This window comes from Quercus robur, chromosome 4, assembly GCF_932294415.1.
Source record: "Quercus robur chromosome 4, dhQueRobu3.1, whole genome shotgun sequence".
Taxonomy (NCBI): Eukaryota; Viridiplantae; Streptophyta; class Magnoliopsida; order Fagales; family Fagaceae; genus Quercus; species Quercus robur.
In genome coordinates, this window is record NC_065537.1 from 83,507,535 (window position 1) to 83,529,048 (window position 21,514).

General features: G+C 32.9%; 1 pseudogene; it reads right to left on the bottom strand.

Moving 5' to 3' along the window:
- The window catches only part of LOC126722789 (clustered mitochondria protein-like), a 68,197-nt pseudogene that overhangs the window by 29,414 nt on the left and 17,269 nt on the right, over window positions 1–21,514 (bottom strand).

The following is a 21,514-nucleotide window of genomic DNA, read 5'->3' on the forward strand; positions in this document are numbered from 1 at the left end:
TACCCTCCAAAGGTTATGTTAGAGAACTTTCATAACTCTAGAGTGTCAGAGTTAGGGTAAATTTTGCGTACCTTATTTTCTGAGGGTTTTGGGTTTTTATAGTAGTGTAGAACCAACCTTTGTTTCTTGGTGAAGAAGATGTTTCCTTGTGGGGGAAGATCCTCATAAATACATGTATTTTGTGGGATTCTTCCCATATAGAGATTTTGTTGACTAGGGTTAATTGTAGGGTGCAAGACATTTCCATTTGGGGTTTCTTGGAGACCACTCAGGCCATGTAGATGCCATGTTGCTTTGCTATCTATCCCCCCTTTGTCTGTTTAGTTGGAATCCGTTCACTACAGAGGGTCAGTTAGTCTATAGTTCGTCATCTTGTCCATATGCTTTGACCATCCCCTTTTGCTTAGTACCGTTGCCTATGGCTGGCCTTTTTGAACGGATCCGTCTACCTCAATTTTCCAGCCTCTCATTTTCATAGTAGATTAAAATGCTTGATCTGTGCAAGAATTTAACCCCCAGGCAACGTGAATTGATTGAAGAGTTTTCCAAAGAAGAGTGAGAGCTCGGATTTGTGTGAATAAAACACAAGAGCTTGTTTAGACCCTCGATTAAAAATTACGACTAGATTGCTTTTACTCTTGCTTAATCAAAGTATGGAACAAGAGTAAATGTGCGCAATGAATTGATACTACTCTAGTGCATAAAAATGAACAACAAACAATAAAAGTAAAGCACAAGAGTAAGGGAAGAGAGATGCAAACACAAGATAAAACCAAGACGTGTTATCGAAGAAGAAACCGAAGAACTCGGCGAAAAACCTCTCCGCAACCTTCCAAGTCGAAATCGATCCACTAGAGAATAAAGTTGGAGTACACGAATAACAAAAGACCCTCCAAGCCTAGTCTACCCAATGAACTTGAGCCCTTCAAGCTCTTGTTACCAATGGACTTCTCGGAGTCATGTCTTTTCTAGCTTTTCGGATCCCGCAATAGACTCGATTGCATCCGCCAAGTCTCACCGACTTCTTTTGGCAAATTCCCAAAGCTTCCCAAGCTCCAAAACACTCACTACAATCTAAAAATGTGTGGGATGCGTTTGGATACAAATCTCCTCTTAAGGTATGACATTGGGAGAGAAAAGGAGAAAAGACTAGAATGATTTCTCACTAAGGATGAGTAGCTTTCTCTCTAAAAGATGGGTGTGTGTGCTATAAAAACCTATCTAGGGTTTTTATCTCTGAACGGCCTCATACTTTTGTGGGTAATAAGGGTATATATAGTATGAGTGAAGGGTAAAAAAGTCACACTTAAAAATCCTTCAGGCAGAATGTTTCGCGAGTATTTCTCAAGAAGGCCTTACCCACGAGACACTCACGAAATCAACAGCCTGGCATGACTCTTCAGCTTCTGGCATGACTCTTCAGCTTCTGGCATGTGCTCCTCATGTGACTTTTAGCTGTCTTGATCAAATCTCCACCACTTAATACTAAACCCATTATAAATAAATCCCACAAAAATACAAGGAAACAAATTTATGCAATTACAACACTTTTTGTCATGGAATAAACCAACACTAATGTTATGAGAAAAATCATAACTTAACAAAGAGCAAAGGAAATATGAAAAGCATGCTATTGCTGGAGCATCTAGGTAAAAATGTAAACCAAAAAAGGCTTCATTTCTTTGTGAATTCATAGAAAGTCAAGCTTAGCAAAAAAGGATAAAGGCAACTGAAGGAAAAGCATCAATTGTTGAAAGACCCACCCACTCTAAGTTTTGTAGGAGTGACTCTGGGTCGTTTTTGTCCAAGCTGTTTTTTTTTTTTTTTTTTTTTGGGGGGGGGGGGGGGGGGGGGGGTTGAGGGGGTGGTTGTTAAGGGTATGTAGATTTTCTTACAAATCACAATGGTAGGTATTATTTGAGGCGACCAAATTTGATCACTTGCATCTAAAGTATCGAAGTTGTTATTGTACATATTATTTATTGTTCTTTAATATTTTCCATGGTCAAGAACATCAAGTCAATTTATTTGTGGTTTTTGTATTATGTTATGACTAATGTCACATGGAATAAATCTGAAAGTTGACTATATAGATGGTTAAATATGTAGTGAAGCTTTTAGAAAGTTAAACGTTATTCAATTGGTTTTTTCTTGCTTGTTTCCGCAATGGGATTGGATGTGACCCTATTCTAGTTTTGAAATTTGTGAATTCATGAGCATGTTAGATGCAATTTGGCAGAGTTCATGGCAATAAGATTTGACTCCAAACATGTTTGGAGTTAATGGTTTACAACACTCACTAAAAAAATTAACGTAATTATATATTTTTGAAAATATTATTGTTGGACTGTGTGTTTTATATGTTCTCTAAGTACATGCTAAATTTTATGTTAATTGAATGTTATTTATTATTTCATTCAAGAATTTATTTTTTGTGCATAATCTTATGTTTCAAAAAACTTGAAATTTAAACATTTGTTGATAATATAGCTATTGATCTTTGATTTTTTTGGAAATTTTGCAAATATGAAGGATATAAGAAGAAAATGTAATTTAATGTGGGAATTGTCAAAGACTCTCAAAAGTAAAAATTCACATCAATATCAATATATATATATATATATATATATAAGCAGAGATCTCAAGTGGGAAAGCATGGGGTTCTATAAAGTGACTCATTTTATGTAAAGAGAATTAAAATATTCTCAAGTGCCACATCAGAAATAAGAACAAATGAAATGTTGACTTTTTGTTTCATTTGGTTCACCGTTTTAGGACTTTTGTAATTAAAAAATAAATATTCTTTGTATCCTTTGGTTCAATATTTCAAGACTTTTCATCCCTCACACATACACAAAAATCTCTTTGCACTTCTACCCTTTTATATGTACTTACCCATAGCCCTTCATGCCATCTCATGTCAAATACATGATGTCATTTGCCTTTAATCTTTCGACGACACCTACCTAGCTCTAACATGGTTGTTTCATCTAATCCTAACCTATATGAATTGGCAACAATCAACAATGGGGGACTTGCCTTTTATATTAAGTGACAACGACAATTACAATTTTGATGTTAAGTTCAGAAGTTGTAAATTTGTGAGTTTTGTAAATGATATAATTAACTGTGGGTGTTTAGAATGTGTATTTTGTTTTAGAATTAAGGAGAAATAGAAAGATACATTTTATATAAACTTTTATTCTACAATATTCTTTCAAAGTTGTTTTTTTTTTTTTTTTTTTTTTTTTTTCCTCATCTTTACTTCAATTGAATAATTATAATAGATATGTGTGTGAAAGCTCAATTAGTGTGAAAACACTAATGCTTGTTTGGACCCTCAATTTTAAATTACGGCTTAATTGCTTTTACACTAACTTATCTAAGTGCAGAACAAGAGTAAATTAAGCACAATAAACCAGAACACTACTCTGAGCCCTAAGCAAGTACAATTAGTGATAAATGTAAAGGTTAAAGAGTAGGGAAGAGAGATGCAAACACAAGATAACACTAAGACGTGTTATCGAAGAGGAAACCGAAGTACTCGGCAAAAAACCTCTCCGTGGCCCTTCAAGATGAAATCGATCTACTAGTGAATAAGTTGGAGTACACGAATATCAAAAAGACCCTCCAAGCCTAATCTACCAAATGTACTTGAGCCCTCTAAGATCCTGCTACCAACGGACTTCTCAGAGTCTTGTCTTCACTAGTTATCCGAATCCTGCAATTTTGCCCGATTGCATCTGTTACTTAATGGCTTCTTCTAATGCTTTCCATAGGCACCAAAACTTCTCTCAACACTCAGAATGGGTGAGGTAAGTGTTTGGGCTAAGAACCTCTCAAGGATGTGTAGATGGAGAGGTAGGAGTAAATGGAAACTCTAGAGAAATGATATAAAGAATTGTGGGTAAACAATATCTAACTCTCAAGTGTTTGGCTAGGGTTTTCTCTCTCAAAAGTTTCTTGTGAATGCTCCTTGCTCTTCTTACATTTCGTGAGTAATGAGGGTTTATATAGTGTTGGTAAAGGAATGAGAAAAGGCACACTTAAAAAGAAATCAGGTAGATAGTTTTGCGGGTCACTCACGACTTGGCCGAAGTTGCGAATGACTCGCAAAATCCATCCTGTAAAAGATTCTTCAAATTATAGCATGTGCTTCTCACGTGGCCTGTTTCATGAGTCAAAAGTTGCGAGCCAGTCATGAGCTAGTTGTGAAATCCTCATCTTCACAAATTCTTTACCAAACTTTTACACATAACCCTTACATTAAATCCCACAAAAATACAGGGAAATAATTGAACAGAATTACAATCAAATTTGACATGAAATTAAAGCGAATATAAAACATAGTTTAGTGATCACTAACCTATGCCCTTGGAATTTTGAGCATTGCATTATTTGAGAATACCTAAAATCAAGAAGAGGCTAGAGATTTAGGCATAAATGTTGCTTTCCTGATTCATACTATTTGTATTATGTGTTTTGCATTATTTGAGAAGACCTAAACTCAACAAAAGATAGAAGACTTGGCATCAATTGTTCTTTCCCAACTTGCATTTAGTGCCTTCTCGGAAGGGTTTCATAGTGAACACTAGTTCATGATATTATGAGTTCTGCATTATTTGAGAAGATCAACACTCAAGAAGAGGCTAGGAACTTTGGTTTCAATAGTGCTTTCATGGGAAATGTTTCGTAGCGATGACTAATCCATAGCATTGGTATTACGAGGTTTGCATTGTTTGAGAATACCTAAACTCAAGAAGATGTCAAAGATTTTGGTGTCAATGGTTTATGATTTTTGCATTATTGGAAACTTTGGTTTCGATATTTTTTCACAAAAAATCTATTGTAGTGATGACTAGCCCATAGCATTGGTATAACTCCGGTTATTTTTTTTTCTTTTGTTTGTAATTTTGCAGTTATGTCCTACTCAAGAAGACCAACACTCAAGAAGAGGCCAAAGTCTTTATTTGGCTTCTTCTTCTTCTTTATTTATTTATTTATTTATTTATTTTTAAGATGGTTACAATATGTTGTTAATCTTGCAGCTAGAACTCTCTCTCCCCCTAAACCTCCAAGCATTTTGTACATGAGAAGATGTCATTTAAGCTACATTGCATTTGAGAAAGTCTCATTTATTTATTTATTTATTTGATAAGCACTTGAGAAAGTCTTTATTTGACTTGAATGGTGCTTGTCCTAGCTTCGTATTTAGTACTATCTGGGAAAATGTTTAGTAATGACTAATCTATTGGTAGTTTTTTTTTTTTTTTTGAGCAAAACTAATCTATTGGTAGTTAATTGAGAATACCTAAACTAAATAAAATTAAGGCCAAAGACTTTGGCAACAATGGTTTATTCCTAATTTGTATTATATGTTTTTGGAATATGTTTGATAGTGATGACTAGCTTATATGGACAAAGTTTGACTATTGATATCTTTTTATTGGATGTGAATTTTGACAAATCCTCAATTGGATTACATTTTTTTCCTATATATTACATAGTTAAAAAAATTTCAGAAGATCCAAAATCAATAGCTATGTAATCAATCATGTATTTAAATTTCAAGTTTTTGTAGTTTAAAATTATGCATAAAAAATAAGCTTTTGGATTGAATAGTAAATAAAATCTAATTGACACGAAATTTAATATGTGTATTAAAAACATAAAGAACATGAAATCTAACAATTATATTTTCAAAATATAGAGTCATGTTAATTTGTTTTAGTGGGAGTTTTAGCCTTAGGTTACAACCAAATTTATAGCTAAACTTTGTCAAGCTCATATGGTTTTGGTTTTATTATTTTTTTTTTTTTTGAGTTAATACTTAGTTATTTTGGATGTGAGAATTTGAATTATATCAAAAAAAAAAAAAAATCTTGGCTATGCATTTGAATGTGCCAATTAATTATTTGAGTAATATTAAAAAGTATTTTTACTATGAGTTTTGATTATCATGATAATCTTCTGTAAGAAAATGAGCAATTTGGATAATTTATTTGAAACTTAAAAAGTTTAATTGCACAGGGAAAAAAAACATAGCACACTATAACAAAATTTCAAAGAATATGGACCACCTCATAAAGGATTAATATGCATCAAACACACCCAAAATAATAGAATGATATATTGGTAAACAGAGAAAGATGAAAAATAATTTTAGAAATTGTTTAATTTTTAGAGAGAACAAATTATTTTCAACAAATTTAGAAAGCAAATTATACATTATACCACAATTACAACATAATTATTTATTCTTACGCATTGCGTGGATCTGCAACTAGTATAAATTAAATCAAAAATGCAAAAACAAAAGCTTAGTCCATTAAAATTACATAGAAAATACAAACTTTGAAGAACATGAATCCAACAAGAATAGACACATGCATGTAATCATTTGTAACTAAGGCTATGCAAGCCTGAAATTGAACAACTTATGGTAATAAACCACAACAAAACAGTACCAAGTGTCAATGCACTCTTCAATAAGGTTAAACCACGCCTTACGCCAATAAGGATTTATGTAGAGAACTGTAACAATTGCCAACAACACTATTATGTAAGCCACCACAAAGCTTATATAGAAGACACCGATGTCCATGAAACTCCCACTTTTTTCCTCCATATGATCCATTGGCATTATAGATAGTGGTCCAATTTTGGTGCAATCTTTATGTAATGGAGGTCCACATAGGAGAGGGTTCCCCTCATAACTATTTTCATCAAAAGTCCCAAATTGATTTTTTCTATCTGGCAATGGACCTGATAAGTTGTTATGCGTTACACTAAAGACTTCTAAAGAAGTCAATTCAGTCAATTGAGGGGGGATTTTACCATTCAAATTATTGTAGGAAAGATCCAAACTCTCCATCTGCTTTAGGTTTGAGAATGTCATAGGGATTGATCCGGTTAGATAGTTGTATGACAAGTTTATGGCACGGATGTTGCTGCTTATCCTTCCGAGTTGGGGTGGGATTTCACCTACTAACATGTTGCACGACAGGTCAATTCCAAACATGTAGTTGAGAATGTCTCCCTTGTAGGAGTAAGTTCTACTCTTTGTTGTGAACTCCACTATTTCTATCAAATCAATTGTTGGTGCATCAAGTGTATATGCCCATGTTGGACTCTTTGGGTATATAAATTCCTGGTAGGAGAGACCTCCTAAAGTATGTTCATGGGCTGATGCATTAAATGTAAAGTTACTTAAACAGTGGGGAATTGAACCAGAAATTTTATTGTAGGAAAGATCCAACAAGTTTAAATTTTGCAGAAGGCATAGTTGAATTGGAATCCTACCTTCTAAATGATTTTCTCCCAAAAGGAGAATGCTCAATGATGAGACACTGCCGATCCAATCGGGAATGTTTCCACTTAGGTAGTTATCTCGAAGATTTAATGTAACCAGGTTAGAGTTGTTTGGGAACACACTTGGAATTGGGCCACTCAACGAATTTTTATTTAGATGAAAAAACTGGATTGTTGACGAATTGAAGCAAGATGGAACAAGGCCAGACAAATTGTTCTCAGAAACGTCAAAAAATATTAGATAAACGAGCCTGCATAACTCAATTGGAATAAGACCTTCCAGTTGATTGTTGGCCATAACAATTGCCTCTAAAGATGACATGTTCCCCATCCACATTGGAAGCATGCCTGACAAATTGTTATTACTAAAATCAATGTTAATAACTTGAATTTTGAGGATGCTATTTGGGATCTTTCCTGAGAAGTGATTGTTGTCCAAAAGTAAATGTGACAGATTAGTCAAATTAAAATTGGTAGGAAATATTTGGCCATAGAAATTATTATTCGACAATTTGAGAACTTTTAAGGAGTAGCAGCCCAATGTGAAATGCACTGGCATTGTTCCTGATAAATTATTTTTAGACAAATCTAAATGCCATAAGGAAACCCAATTCCCAAAAGAAGAAGGAATACTACCATGAAATGCATTGTCAGCCATGTTTAAATACTCCAAATTTGGAAAAATTAAACCGAGGTTGGTAGGAATTGGTCCTTGTAAGCAATTACTTGAAATATCTATCTCTGTAATGTTGGGACGGTGATGATACGACACCAGGAAAGACCCTGTGAAAGAGTTATTTCTTAAACTAATAACCTCCAATCCTGTATTGTTCTCTAACAACCAAGTGGGGAACTTCCCATTCAAATTGTTGTTGGAAAGATCAATTTCTTGCAAATCATATTGGTAATGAAGGAATGTGGGAAGCATTGAATTGAGTCCATTAAATGAACACTTTGACAACCTGAAAAACCTTAATTGGAAGGTTGGAACCCTAGTATGAGAGCCTGTTTCAAAAGCAATTTTGTTGTTATCACTTAAGAGGATCTTGAGATTTGAGAGGTTAAAAAAGGAGGAGAAGGTGATTGGGTTCAAGAATTCATTATTTGACAAGGAAAGGAACTCAAGTGATCTCAAATCAGATAGGGATTGGACATTCCCACTGAAGTGATTGTTAGAGAGATCCAAAAAGTGAAGTGATGTCCAGTTTGCCATACATGAAGGCAATATCCCTTTAAGATGATTGTTGGAGAGACGTATCTCTCGGAGGCTCCTCAGTTCACACAAGCCTGTAATATGGGACGATTAGTTATTGGCTTCCATTTAGAATGAAGTCAATACTTTAAGTGAAGTCATAACTCCAACTTTACGAATGAAGCTTTTATCAATAAATGAGATTTTTTGAAAGAAAGAAATTTGATTTTATCTAATTATAGTGTATAGACTACCACGTAATGTGGCAGTCTATATATACTTTCATATTTTAGAATTTAATTCAAATTATGAAATTAATTTATTTCAATTAGAGATGATGCTTTTCCTTGAAGATTTTAGTCTTATTTTAAGAGTTGTGTTGTTAAACCTCCCTTTTTTTTCCCTGTTTTCTACGACATCTAAATCATTAAATTTGTTGTTGCTACAATTACTTCCAATTTAGGTAAATTCCTTTTTACACAAATCATATCAAAACCTTTTTTCTTTTTATTTGAACACTTCAATTTGTAAAATCTAGCTGATGTCCCACTTGATGTGGGTGTATGCTATAAGTTTATTCTGAAATATTTGATAAGAAATTATTTTTATGATCAATTTATAATACTAATTAAGTATTATAATATTTGACGAATGAACTTCAATTATTTACAAGTCATTAGAAAAATAGAAAATGTATTTTTTTAGATTAATATAATTTAGAATATGAATATATTTTAATATTGGTGTAAGGCTCTTAGGGTGTGGATTTTGTTTGCATTACTCTAGTTGTGTGCAACACCGTTGAAGAAACATTTTATTCATGGGTTACTAAAGTTGGAATATAGAACGAGTTTGAATTGCTAGCTCTAGACAATGTAGAACAACCTTGAAGCTCCTATGTGATTGTTGGTTTAGGTCAAGAAAGGTATCCTAAAAAAAACCGATATTAAAATCTCCACTACGTAGTCTTTGTTTTTAACATTTTAAATACAAAATTTTAACAAGACAAAAATAAATTATGATAGTTATGAAAGACAATAAGTTTAGTCCCATTGAATTTCAAGAAATTTGATTATCAATATTTAGAATAGGGTTTTTATAGAGCTTTTCTACTATTATGCCAGTGATGAAAAGAAAAACGTAAAACAACGCCACTTTGATGTTAATGGTATAACATACCTTTAGTAGTAAACAATTCCTCCAAATTGTTATTTGAGAGATCTAGTGTCTTCAACGATGGGAAGGCAGTTAATGACTCAAGAACTCGTGCACTGAAATCATTCTCACTCAAGTCTAGGAGTTGCAGCTTAGTTAAGATGTTTGAATCTATAGGACAAAATAAAATATCTCAAAAACATTGATGTGATAATTTCAATTGACATACCATACAAAAGAAACATTTGATTTTAATCCACGAACATATATTTTACAAACTATCATACCTCTTGTTGTCACAAAGGCATTGATCCCATTTCCTCTCAAGTAGAGATCCTCCAAGTTGCTAAATGCTTTAAATTCTATATTAAAAAAAAGCACATGAAAAATCATGGAAGAAAAAAGGGACTTCGGTCGCATAAATACTTTCATTTAAAATAGCTAAGAAAAAAAAAGGGTGAAATTTAGTTGCATAAATATCAATAAGCATGAAACACTCTTCCAATAATATTCCTTTGCAAATTAATGAGAGTTTTACCTTTGATGTGGATTGATCCATTCAAATTGTTGAAACTCAAATCTAGTTCCTTGAGGGAAGCAATTCCACTCAAGGATGAAAGAATGCTATTATTGAAATTATTACCATCCAAGTGTAGCACCTCCAACTTGCTCAACGCAGAGAATCTTTCAAAACCTGTAATTTAGATGCTTCAATTTTCATATTTGCAACTATATATTCCCAAAAAATAGTATAAAATGATTCCTAAAATACAGTTATTTTTTTCTTGACCGTTTAAAAAAAAAAAGAAAAAAAAAAGGATGTAATAGAAAAAATTAGAATATCAACAAATTAAATACTTCCTACTTTTCTTAGGATATAAACTTGGTACCTTCATTTGGGACCCATCCAGGAATGGAATTATCACTTAAATCTAGGTATTGGAGTTCTTCAAAGGGAAGAAACAGAGAAGCATTAAAGTACCAATCTCCCCCACTTTCTCCACTCCAATACGAATTTGTGCTATGAAGAGTAAGTTGGATTACATGGCCAATAGTGATGTTGCACTTGACTCTTTCCCACTCACAGCAATCACTCTCTTTGTTGCCTGAGTCCCAAGATGGAAAATAATATTCATAAGCGTTGTTGATGGTGGAAGCTTTGTATTGTAAGAGAGCAATTCTCTCTTGCTCCCAGCAACCAAAACACCCATTCATACCAAAATGAACCAAAAATAGCAGCACTGGCCACCACCAAAAACGTCCCAACTCCATTACTTTTTGTTTTTCAAATTTCCTATGACAATAAGACTAATAGTTTTTGTCCAAATCTCAGTTATGATTCCAAAATGATCTTGAATTGAAATATATAGGTCCTAAATATGTACTGTTGTCAAACACTCCATATCATTATTACGATCGTGGACAGCTATGAGTTCCCTTTTCACTTAGCTGAGCTTTTGTTTACTCCTAATTGCTAGACTACAATAGTCGAAGACTTCATGTCTTTCCAGTTTCTACCAACCACGATGACTTGTGTCAACTTTGTTTTTTGACAAATTAACCTATATGCCGAAATGTGCTTCCAGCTAAAAATTTCCTTAGATTGTTGACAGTTATGAGTTGCCTTTTCACTTAGCTGAGCTTTTGTTTACTCCTAATTGCTAGACTACAATAGTCGAAGACTTCATGTCTTTCCAGTTTCTACCAACCACGATGACTTGTGTCAACTTTGTTTTTTAAAAAATTAACCTATATGCCGAAATGTGCTTCCAGCTAAAAACTTCCTTAGATTGTTGACAGCTATGAGTTGCCTTTTCACTTAGCTGAGCTTTTGTTTACTCCTAATTGCTAGACTACAATAGTCGAAGACTTCATGTCTTTCCAGTTTCTACCAACCACGATGACTTGTGTCAACTTTGTTTTTTTAAAAATTAACCTATATGCCGAAATGTGCTTCCAGCTAAAAACTTCCTTAGATTGTTGACAGCTATGAGTTGCCTTTTCACTTAGCTGAGCTTTTGTTTACTCCTAATTGCTAGACTACAATAGTCGAAGACTTCATGTCTTTCCAGTTTCTACCAACCACGATGACTTGTGTCAACTTTGTTTTTTAACAAATTAACCTATATGCCGAAATGTGCTTCCAGCTAAAAATTTCCTTAGATTGTTGACAGCTATGAGCTGCCTTTTCACTTAGCTGAGCTTTTGTTTACTCCTATTTGTTGGGAATGTAGAATCATGTTTATGGGTTGGGCCAAGCTCATTTTTTTTTAAAGCCCAGACCAACTAAATTCCTAGCCTGATTAATGTTTGGATTGTTTTTTTCTAAGGTTCCGTGTTCGTCAGTTTGTTAAGAAACAAAACAATTTTCTGGAATATATATGTAAAAACAAAACAAAAAAAGCTATATTCATGTGCTTTCTTCTAAAATCATTGAGAAGACCTAGACTAAGACTTGGCATCCATGGTGACTTTCCAACCGACTACCATGAGAATATATTTCTATTTTATTAATATAAACTAAAACATTAGGAGAAGCAATTGGGAAAAGTACGTTAAAAAAAAAAAAAGAACACCACACTTTTAAATGGGACATATTAACTAAGCTCACACTTTTAAATAAGACACTTCAAATGAGATGTTTTAAATGGTAAAAAATTTGGCATGAATGAATAGTACTGTTCCAAATTTAGCCTAACAGGATTTTTCAATATTTTGACAGGATTGTTTTTTGGGTCCAAGCACTATGGGAGTTCATAAAAGACACAACTCACAAATAAAATTAAAGGTGATAATTCCTTATAATGAATATATGCTCTCTTTCATAAGGAAGATTTTTAATTATTAATATATGCTCTCTTTCATAATGATAAATAATCATGCCTAAAGTCAATTAGAGAATCTTTTAGATGTGGCAAAACAGGTGTGCAGTTTGGGTCGGGTCAATCGGGTTTGAGTTGAAAACATGTCCATGTCAAAATGGGTCATTTTAAACATATAAGAAACGGGTCGTGTTGATTGGATTGTAGGTTGGGTCAGTTTGGGCAAGGCAACCCGTATTTTCCACATGAATTTTTTATTTAGGGTAAATTATAATTTACCCACTGTGATTTAACCGAAATTTTAGTTTCTTATCTGTAGTTTGAGGAAAAAAAAAAAAAAAAAAACGGTTGATTAATCTCTGTATTACGATTGCTCTTAAAGCTATATTCCCTTAGTTCCCATTGTTGGCATTGGCTTTTTTTTTTTTTTTTTTAATCTTTTGTAATAAATTAATTAATTAGATTCATTATCACATATCAATTTGTAATTTTTTTTTGGTAATAAATAAATTTTGTAATAACTTAACATTTCCTTTAAGATTACCTACACAACAACGATTGAAGACTTGGCATCAATGGTTTGTCAAATTAATCCAAACCAGACACGAGGAATGACCTTTGGTTGTCGGAAGCCAAGACTTGTCTTTCTTATTTTTATTTTTATTTTTTGTGGGGAAAGGTTAAGAAATATAAGGAAGCATGTTTAGGGGCAAGGCCAAAGTTTTGAACATTTTAAATGATAAAGTTTTCCTTAAAATCTAGTTGAAATTCCAACCCATTTTGTGACTGTTTTATAAGATTGTATATACATGTATATTAAAATATATATATATATATATAATTCATAAAATTATTTAAATAATCACATGATTATTATTATTTTTGAAAACAATCACATGATTATTTACTAAATCATGTAACTAAAATTAAAAGTATACATTTTTTTTTAGAAGATAAATAAAAGTATGCATGGAGACAAAACAAAAGACTTTAGCCATACACGGTACTTTGTCATCGCATCGTGGTCTCTTGCTAGCACATTAATTGCCACAAGATAAGTGGTCCCGCTTCACTTCCATTAAATGCATAGAGTACACTATAGTGCACAACAATTTCATCATCCATTTTTCTCAACAAAAAAAAAAAAAAAAAACCAATTTCATCATTCCCTTTATCATAATTTTTGTCAAGCCAAGTGTACACTATCTACATTTGTAGCTTTTCTTTTGTTGCTAATGTTCACAATATGGAGCCAGAACTTGGAGTTAGGGAGAGTAGTTTTAGTAGTGTCGGCTTTATACTATATCAGTAATTAAGGCAGTCGTCTAGAGCCCCAAGTATATAAAAGGCCTCCAAATTTTAACTAATATGATTTTTTTTTTTTTTTTTTTTGTAATAGTATTAATTAAAACCAAATATTAGTCAATAAATAAAATAATATTTTTATATCAAATGAAAAACAAGAAAAAAAAAAATAGTACATCCATAACATTTTTCACACAATTTTTATAACAAATCTTAAGTAGCATGATATTACGAGCTGTTATTGATCATAGCAAAAAAATAATTTCAGTAATGGATTGAAATTAGAATTTAGAAACAGTAACAACTTAACATCTAGGATTTGATGTAGCACTTCTCAAAAAAAGAAAGAAAAAAAAAAGCAATACACAAAAAAATTTACAACATTTTTCATAACAATTTAGTTGGCAAAGTTTTATTAGTACTCATTTAGATCCACCACTACTATCACTCTTTTACTTACCACTATCAATCTATATTTGGTGACAAAATTTTCTTGTAATTAAAATTTCAATTGCTTTGGAATTTGTATTTTGTGGGTTACTTATAAGTGGGAGAAAAAAAAGCAAAAAGAAAAAGATACAACCCGATAACTTACTACAGGCCCAAACTCCAATTTAGGCTGGAATGGATTGAAATAGACTAAAATGACCCGTAATTTTATTTGAAGGAGAAAGGGGGTTTCTTGTTCCAATTTGCATTCCGGAAAAAGGTATTGACAACATTGGTAGGAACCCAAATGACTACCTGACTCGTCATTTGTGAATGAATCTGACTCCAAAGCAACGTGAATTGAAAGAGCATGCCAAAGAAGAGCAAGCAGAATATGATAAGCCCATCATTAAGGCAGAGAACATTTAAATTCTTGCATCCAGATATCCAAGTTGTTATTGTATATATTGTTTATTATTCTTTACTATTAGAATTGATGTATGCATGTTAATTGTAAAGTCAGTCTATCATTTTAAAGTATCACATCTTTTTGAATTTAGAAACGACAAACAAGAAATTTATCATTTGGCTTTATTGTTTATTAATCTTCGTTTTTTCTAGGTTCAAAAAAAAAGAAAAAGAAAAATAGCCGGTAACTTGGATGATATAAGAATGCTTAAAAACCTGTCCATTTTGTAGGTTTTTTTTTTGCACACGTTTAGTAGGCCATGGTGAACCTCAATACTTGTATAAACCACATGTATCAGCTAATTAATACTACCATTGAATAGGTTCGCACATAACTTGATAAGAGAGGAATTTAATTATGAGACAAAAACCACCACGTTTGGTGTGAGATCTAATATTCCTTTGCCTTTGCCTAGCACGTTAATTGATCTGTTTACATTTTAGCCACTTTGTTGCTGTGTCAATTTTGTTTTTTCTCAAAATTTTCCTCTGACTTTGTGCAGGGATCAAGACGTTTAACTTGAATGCAAATTTCCTATACCTTTTTTTTATGTACTATTCTATGTTTCACCAATAACAACTGACTATATATATAATTTTTTCTATTTTCAACTCCAATTATTTTATAAGGAAAGTAAAATCACTATATGGAAAATTGTTATTGGTGGAACATAGAGTGGTACAAAAAAAAAAGTACAGAAAATTTGTATTAGTGTAACTCATACTCATTTGGTGATCAATATGTGCACTTTGTTAAAGGGAAAACAGAGCTTAAACGACATACAAAGCTAAACGGCAATAAGAAGAATATAGAACAGAAGAGAACGACAGAAGGAAAAGCAGTTACAACACTTGCCAGAAGGAAGAAGTGGTGTATTACAGCTGTCAAGCACTGATTGGAGTTTGCTAAAGTTTGTTAAGAAGTTATTTTGGGCGGGAAGTTTAGCCCCTGTTTTATTGGTGTATATAAATAGGAAGTAGTTAGTTTTTCATTTTGTAAACATTCAATCAATGAGAAGTTTCTTTCTTTACATGGACGTTCGTGCCTCGGTCGACGGTCTTGAAGTTGTTGAAGATGAGCTCGTGTTTGAGCTTTATGGTCATGTCCGCAGAGAATATAATCCTGTTTTTTGAGACAAAAGAAACGTAGACTGTTATGTGTTTGATAAAATGCCTAAGAGAGAGTGTGTTTGTGTTTTTAAGTGAGAGTAGTACCAGAGGGGTTCGTCTTGGATAACGGCATGGCGGAGAGTGCAAGTTGAATTTTTTATTCACTAATCAAGTGTTTCAAATGATTCTGCAGTTTTACTGCTGGCAGATATTTTTTCAGAATTTTGGTTGTTTTGCTCTGTTTGGTTGGTAGATTTAATTTAGTTTCGGGGAAAGGTTCCCGACATAAGATTTTATTCTATACATTTTTATGGAGGATAAAATTATTTTTCCATTTTTAACTTGAAGTTTTGCTGCCGATCCAGATTTCCATGCTACAGGGCCCATTTATGGTGCAGATTACTTGTCCTCAGTGTCATGGAGAATGGGAAATTGTACGGTTCTCTTCGTGATGAAAAAATCTATTGTAGTTGTGATATCCACATTTTTACCAATAGTCGTAAGCGACGTAGCATGGTTAGGGCGCGTTATTCTGATTTGAAGTGTAATCATCTGTGGTTTTACGGTGAACCTCACAGACGATTACAGACGAGATTCGGAGACTTAATGCAAGGTGATTGGAATCATGTTGATATTTCATGTATAATCGATCACTGGGCAAGGTACATGTGGAATGCATATGTCCTGTCCTCAGAATTCCGTTATCATCCAACACAATTCTCAAAATATTGATGACTGACACAGAGCTGCTCACCTTTACTATCTCAAAATGGTTCACATATGAATGTTGGTATCTCAACGGACTCAGACACGGGAGACCCTTCAAGCTCCTCTAGTCCCTGTGGATTTACTCAGCAGATGGCAATGGGTTCTTTAATAGCCAATCCCTTTATAAAAAGATGACTCCATTTTCAATCTATATCCACTGTCAAAGAAACTGAGTCCAATGCAAAGAAATATGCCCAGGTATGTTGCATTTTATCTGAATTTACACGCAATTATTAACGAAAATCTGAAAGTAATCAATTGAATATCGTGCCAGGTATTTCTTTTTTTATTTTAGGTTTTTTTTTTTTTAATTATTTATGTTTTTGTTTCTTTTTTTGGCTCTGGTGGTTGTATTGCTAAAATATCGTACTGTTGTCAAGCTATTCTTATCCGTGTAGAATAAATTCCTCTGCTACAAAGTCTAATGCATGATCTTATCAATTCAGGCCTTAAAATTTGTATATGGTTTGTTAGGATATAGTAGAGTAGGTATTTGGGAATGAAATGGATGGGCTTGCAGGCTTTTTATTTTATAATTACAGGTCTGTTTGCATCAGGTAGCAAAAATCAGATTTCGTTTTTTAAGCTTTAAGAAGAAAAGAAAAATAATCGGTTTTATAGGATTTTTATATGCTAGTTTTTATAGGTGCTTGACTCTCCTCCTTTACCATTTGCAGGAGTAGATAATTATAAGACCACAAAGGTGAGTAGAAGTGGTGCGCAGATCCTGATGGAAATCAACCTGGTGATCTTTATATTGTCATTTAGGTCACCTGTTATGCTGTTTCTTAACACCTCCTCAGTCACCTGTTAGCAATTAATGGAAGAGGGGTTTAGGGTCTATAGGATGATTATGGTTTTAAAAAAGATAGAATATAAATGTAAAGATAGCTGTTCTTAAAGATATATTTCAGGAATTTTCTGGCAGCAGAAAATTTTAGGTACTTTTTGATTTGTTATCTAAAATCCATTAGAGGAATGATAAAAATAATTGAATTACATTTGTAGAAACTTATCTGTTTCTGTATGGAATAGGAAAACCTCCTAATATTAGTAAGTTTCTTGAAAATTTTATTTACTTATTAGCCAATCCCAATAACCAAATTTGGTACCCTAGTCCCTTTTTGCAAGTTGACGATCAATATTTCTGATAGCTATATTTGTATATATCATTTGTCTCAAGTTACTTTTATTTTTGATCTATTTGATTTTTGATGTTCAGAGTCTACAATTCATCTTTCGATTTGATTTGCTTGTTTTTGGTTTTAAGTGTTTTGTGTTTATCATTGTGAGCATAGAGTACTTTTTTTTTCTCTGTTAATAAAATCTTTATTACTTATAATTAAAAAAATAAAAAATAAAAACTTTTATCTTTGGTCTAGTTGTTTAATTTAGTGGGTTTATTGGATTGCAGGCAATTTTGGGGGGAACAATCCAGGTCCCAACTCTCACAGGAGACGTAGTCGTCAAGGTTTGTTTAATGTTTGTATATGATTAGTGCTTGTGCAATGGGAAAATTTCATTTGGAATTTTCATTTGATTGCTTTGTTGAGGTTCTGTCATTTCATTTGGAATTTACTCATACAACTCATGCGACTTGATTATTGGACTTGACCCCCAGATAGGATGATGACTGGGTCAGTTAATAATGAGATCTGGTTTGTTTGTTGAGGTTCTTTCATGTCCACCCTTTGTTGGGACTATGAAAACCAAAGCCAAATAGCATCTCTCTATGCCTCCATGTCATTCCTATGGGGTTGGCCTTTAGCCTAAGATTACTGGCTTCTTGTAGAGGTTCTTTCTTGTTCTAGTTCCTATAGTATCATGGCTTAACTATTTTATGATGTTCAAGTTTGCTCTGGCGCCCAGCTTGGTCAAATGGTAGTTTTGAAGAAGAAAGGTTGGTGAATTAGACATGCTCATTACGTTCATTTATAGAAAATTTTGTGTGATAAATGATTCTATTTTGGTTTGCCACTTGCATCCTTCTCTCTATTGAGAATAGTGTGTGACATAATTGGTCCTTTAACATTTTAGCTACTTTGTTCCTTGTATCAATAAACCCTCAGAATTTCAATTGAAGCAACTTCCTCAGCTTGTGTCAATGTGATCTTTTCTTATTGCCACAATTTATTCTTTTTCTTTTTATAAAGTAAGGAATCAACATGAAATTTTGACAGAAGGGTATCCTCTATGACTAAAGAGTCCATATGAGTCGCGTTAGATATGCAATTTGTTGCTAATCATCATTTCAATGTGAGATTTAATGATTTTACCCTAGTTAAGCAAGTTATTAGGTGTAATATCATTAATTTTTATTACTTATATAAAAAAATATATTGCTAATTTTTTTATTTTCTGTTAAGATTCTAAAAAACATTAGTAAAATTTATTTTCTCAAAATTATGTGTATTCCCTCTGACTTCGTTGTTTTTTTGCAGGGATCAAGACGAGGAACTCTTATACATTTGGTGATCAATATGTGCACTTCAATGTTAGCATTCCATCATAGGTTTCCTTGTCTTAGCCATTGTTTTTGCAGTGTTTTTCACCTTCCAAAACTTACTTTTATGATTCAGTTCAATCGAGTGTGTGGACTACAGAATGTGTTTGCAGCCTCTCATTTTCATAGTATATTAAAATTCTTGATTTGTGTAGGAATTTACCCCAAGGCAAAGTGAATTGATCGAAGAGTTTGCCAAAGAAGAGCAAAGGGAATATGGAAAGTGTGCTACTGCTGGAGCATCTAGGTAAAAATGTAAACCAAAAAAGGCTTCATTTCTTTGCCAATTCATAGAAAGTCAAGCTTAGCAAAAAAGGATAAAGGCAACCGAAGGAAAAGCATCAATTGTTGAAAGACCCACCCACTCTATAAGTTTTGTAGGAGTGACTCTGGTTCGTTTTTGTCCAAGTATTTTTTTTTTTTTTTTGGGGGGGGGGGGGGGGGGAGGTGTTGTTAAGGGTATGTAATTTTTTCCTTACAAATCACAATGGTAGGTATTATTTGAGGCGACTAAATTTGATCACTTGCATCCAAAGTATTGAAGTTGTTATTGTACATATTATTTATTGTTCTTTAATATTTTCCGTTGTCAAGAACATCAAGTCAATTTATTTGTGGGTTTTGTATTATGTTATGACTAATGTCACATGGAATAAATCTTAAAGTTGACTATACAGATGGTTAAATATGTAGTGAAGCTTTTAGAAAGTTAAACGTCATTCAATTGGTTTTTTTTTTTTTTTGGCTTTGTCAGATCTGACGAGTGCTTGTTTTGCAATGGGATTGGATGTGACCCTATTCTAGTTTTGAACATTGTGAATTCATGAGCATGTTAGATGCAATTTGGTAGAGTTCACGGTAGCAAGATTTGACTCCAAACATGTTTGGAGCTAATGGCTACAACACTCACAAAAAAAAATTAACATAATTATATATTTTTGAAATTATAATTGTTAGATTGTATGTTTTTTATGTTCTTAAAACACATGCTAAATTTTATGTCAATCGAATGTTATTTTTTATTTGATCCATGAATTTATTTTTTATACATAATCTTATATTTCAAAAAACTTGAAATTTAAACATTTGTTGATAGTATAGCTATTGATCTTTGATTTTTTGGAAATTTTGTAAGTATAAAGGATATGAGAAGAAAATGTAATCTAATGTGGGATTTGTCAAAGACTCTAAATTCACATTTAATAAAAAGATGTTAAGAGGAATTGTAGCCATTTGATTGAAGCCAAACTTTGTCAAGTAAAAAGAGAGTTAACAAATTTTTTTTAAAGAATTTGCAAGATTTAAGATTTGTTTGCCATTACCTATCACTTCGTACCTAGTCTCCTAGCCCCTTGGGGGAAGGTACATTTCTCTGTCTTTGCACAACTCACTTATTCAATTAAAGCAAAAAAAAAAAAAACATTCTTAGTCCATTAAAATTATATAGCAAATACAAATTTTGCACAACATAGTATTAAAATTCAATCTTCGGATTCAAAATCCAACAATAAGAGACACACATACATGTAATCATTAAAATGCAAGGCAATGCACTCTAAAAATTGAACAACTTACAGTAATGAACCACAACAAAACATTAGCTATGCAAGTCTGAAATTGAACAACATACGGTAAAGAACCACAACAAACCAGCGGTAAGTATCAATACACACTTCAATGAGGTTAAACCACACCCTACGTCAGTATGGTTTTAAGTAGAGAACTGCAGCCATTTCCAACAAGACTGTTATGTAAGCCACCACAAAGCTTATGTAGAAGATACCCATGTCCATGAAACTATCACCTTCTTCCCCCTCAAAATCCACTGGCACTGTAGATGATCGTCTCATTTTGGTGCAACCATTATGTAATGGAGGCCCACACAGGAGAGGGTTCCACTCATAACTGCTTTCATCAAAAGTAATGAATTGATTTTTTTTATTGTGCGTTATACCTGATAAGTTGTTGTGTGCCACACTAAAGACCGCTAGAGAGGTCATTTCAGTCAATTGAGGTGGAATTTCACCATTCAAATCATTGTAGGAAAGATCCAAACTTTCTATCTCCTTTAGATTTGAGAATGTTATAGGGATTAGTCCAGATAGATTGTTGTGTGACAAGTTCAATACATGAATGTTGCTGCTTATCCTACCTAGTTCCGGTGGGATTTTACTGGCTAGGTTGTTGCTTGTAGGAGTAAGTTCTACTTTTTATGGCGAACTCTACTTCTACGTCAACATTCACAACATCATTGAACATAAAGAAAAAATTATTTGGATCTTCGATATTTATTGACTTTGTGTACCAACAAAATGAAAAACTATTGGAACTAGACATCTCTATATATGAATCTCTTGAAAAAGGTATTTGGGTGGATGCATTAAAAGTAATGTTACTCAAGCAGTAAGGTATCATACTTGAAAATTTATTGTAGGAAAGATCCAAAATGAT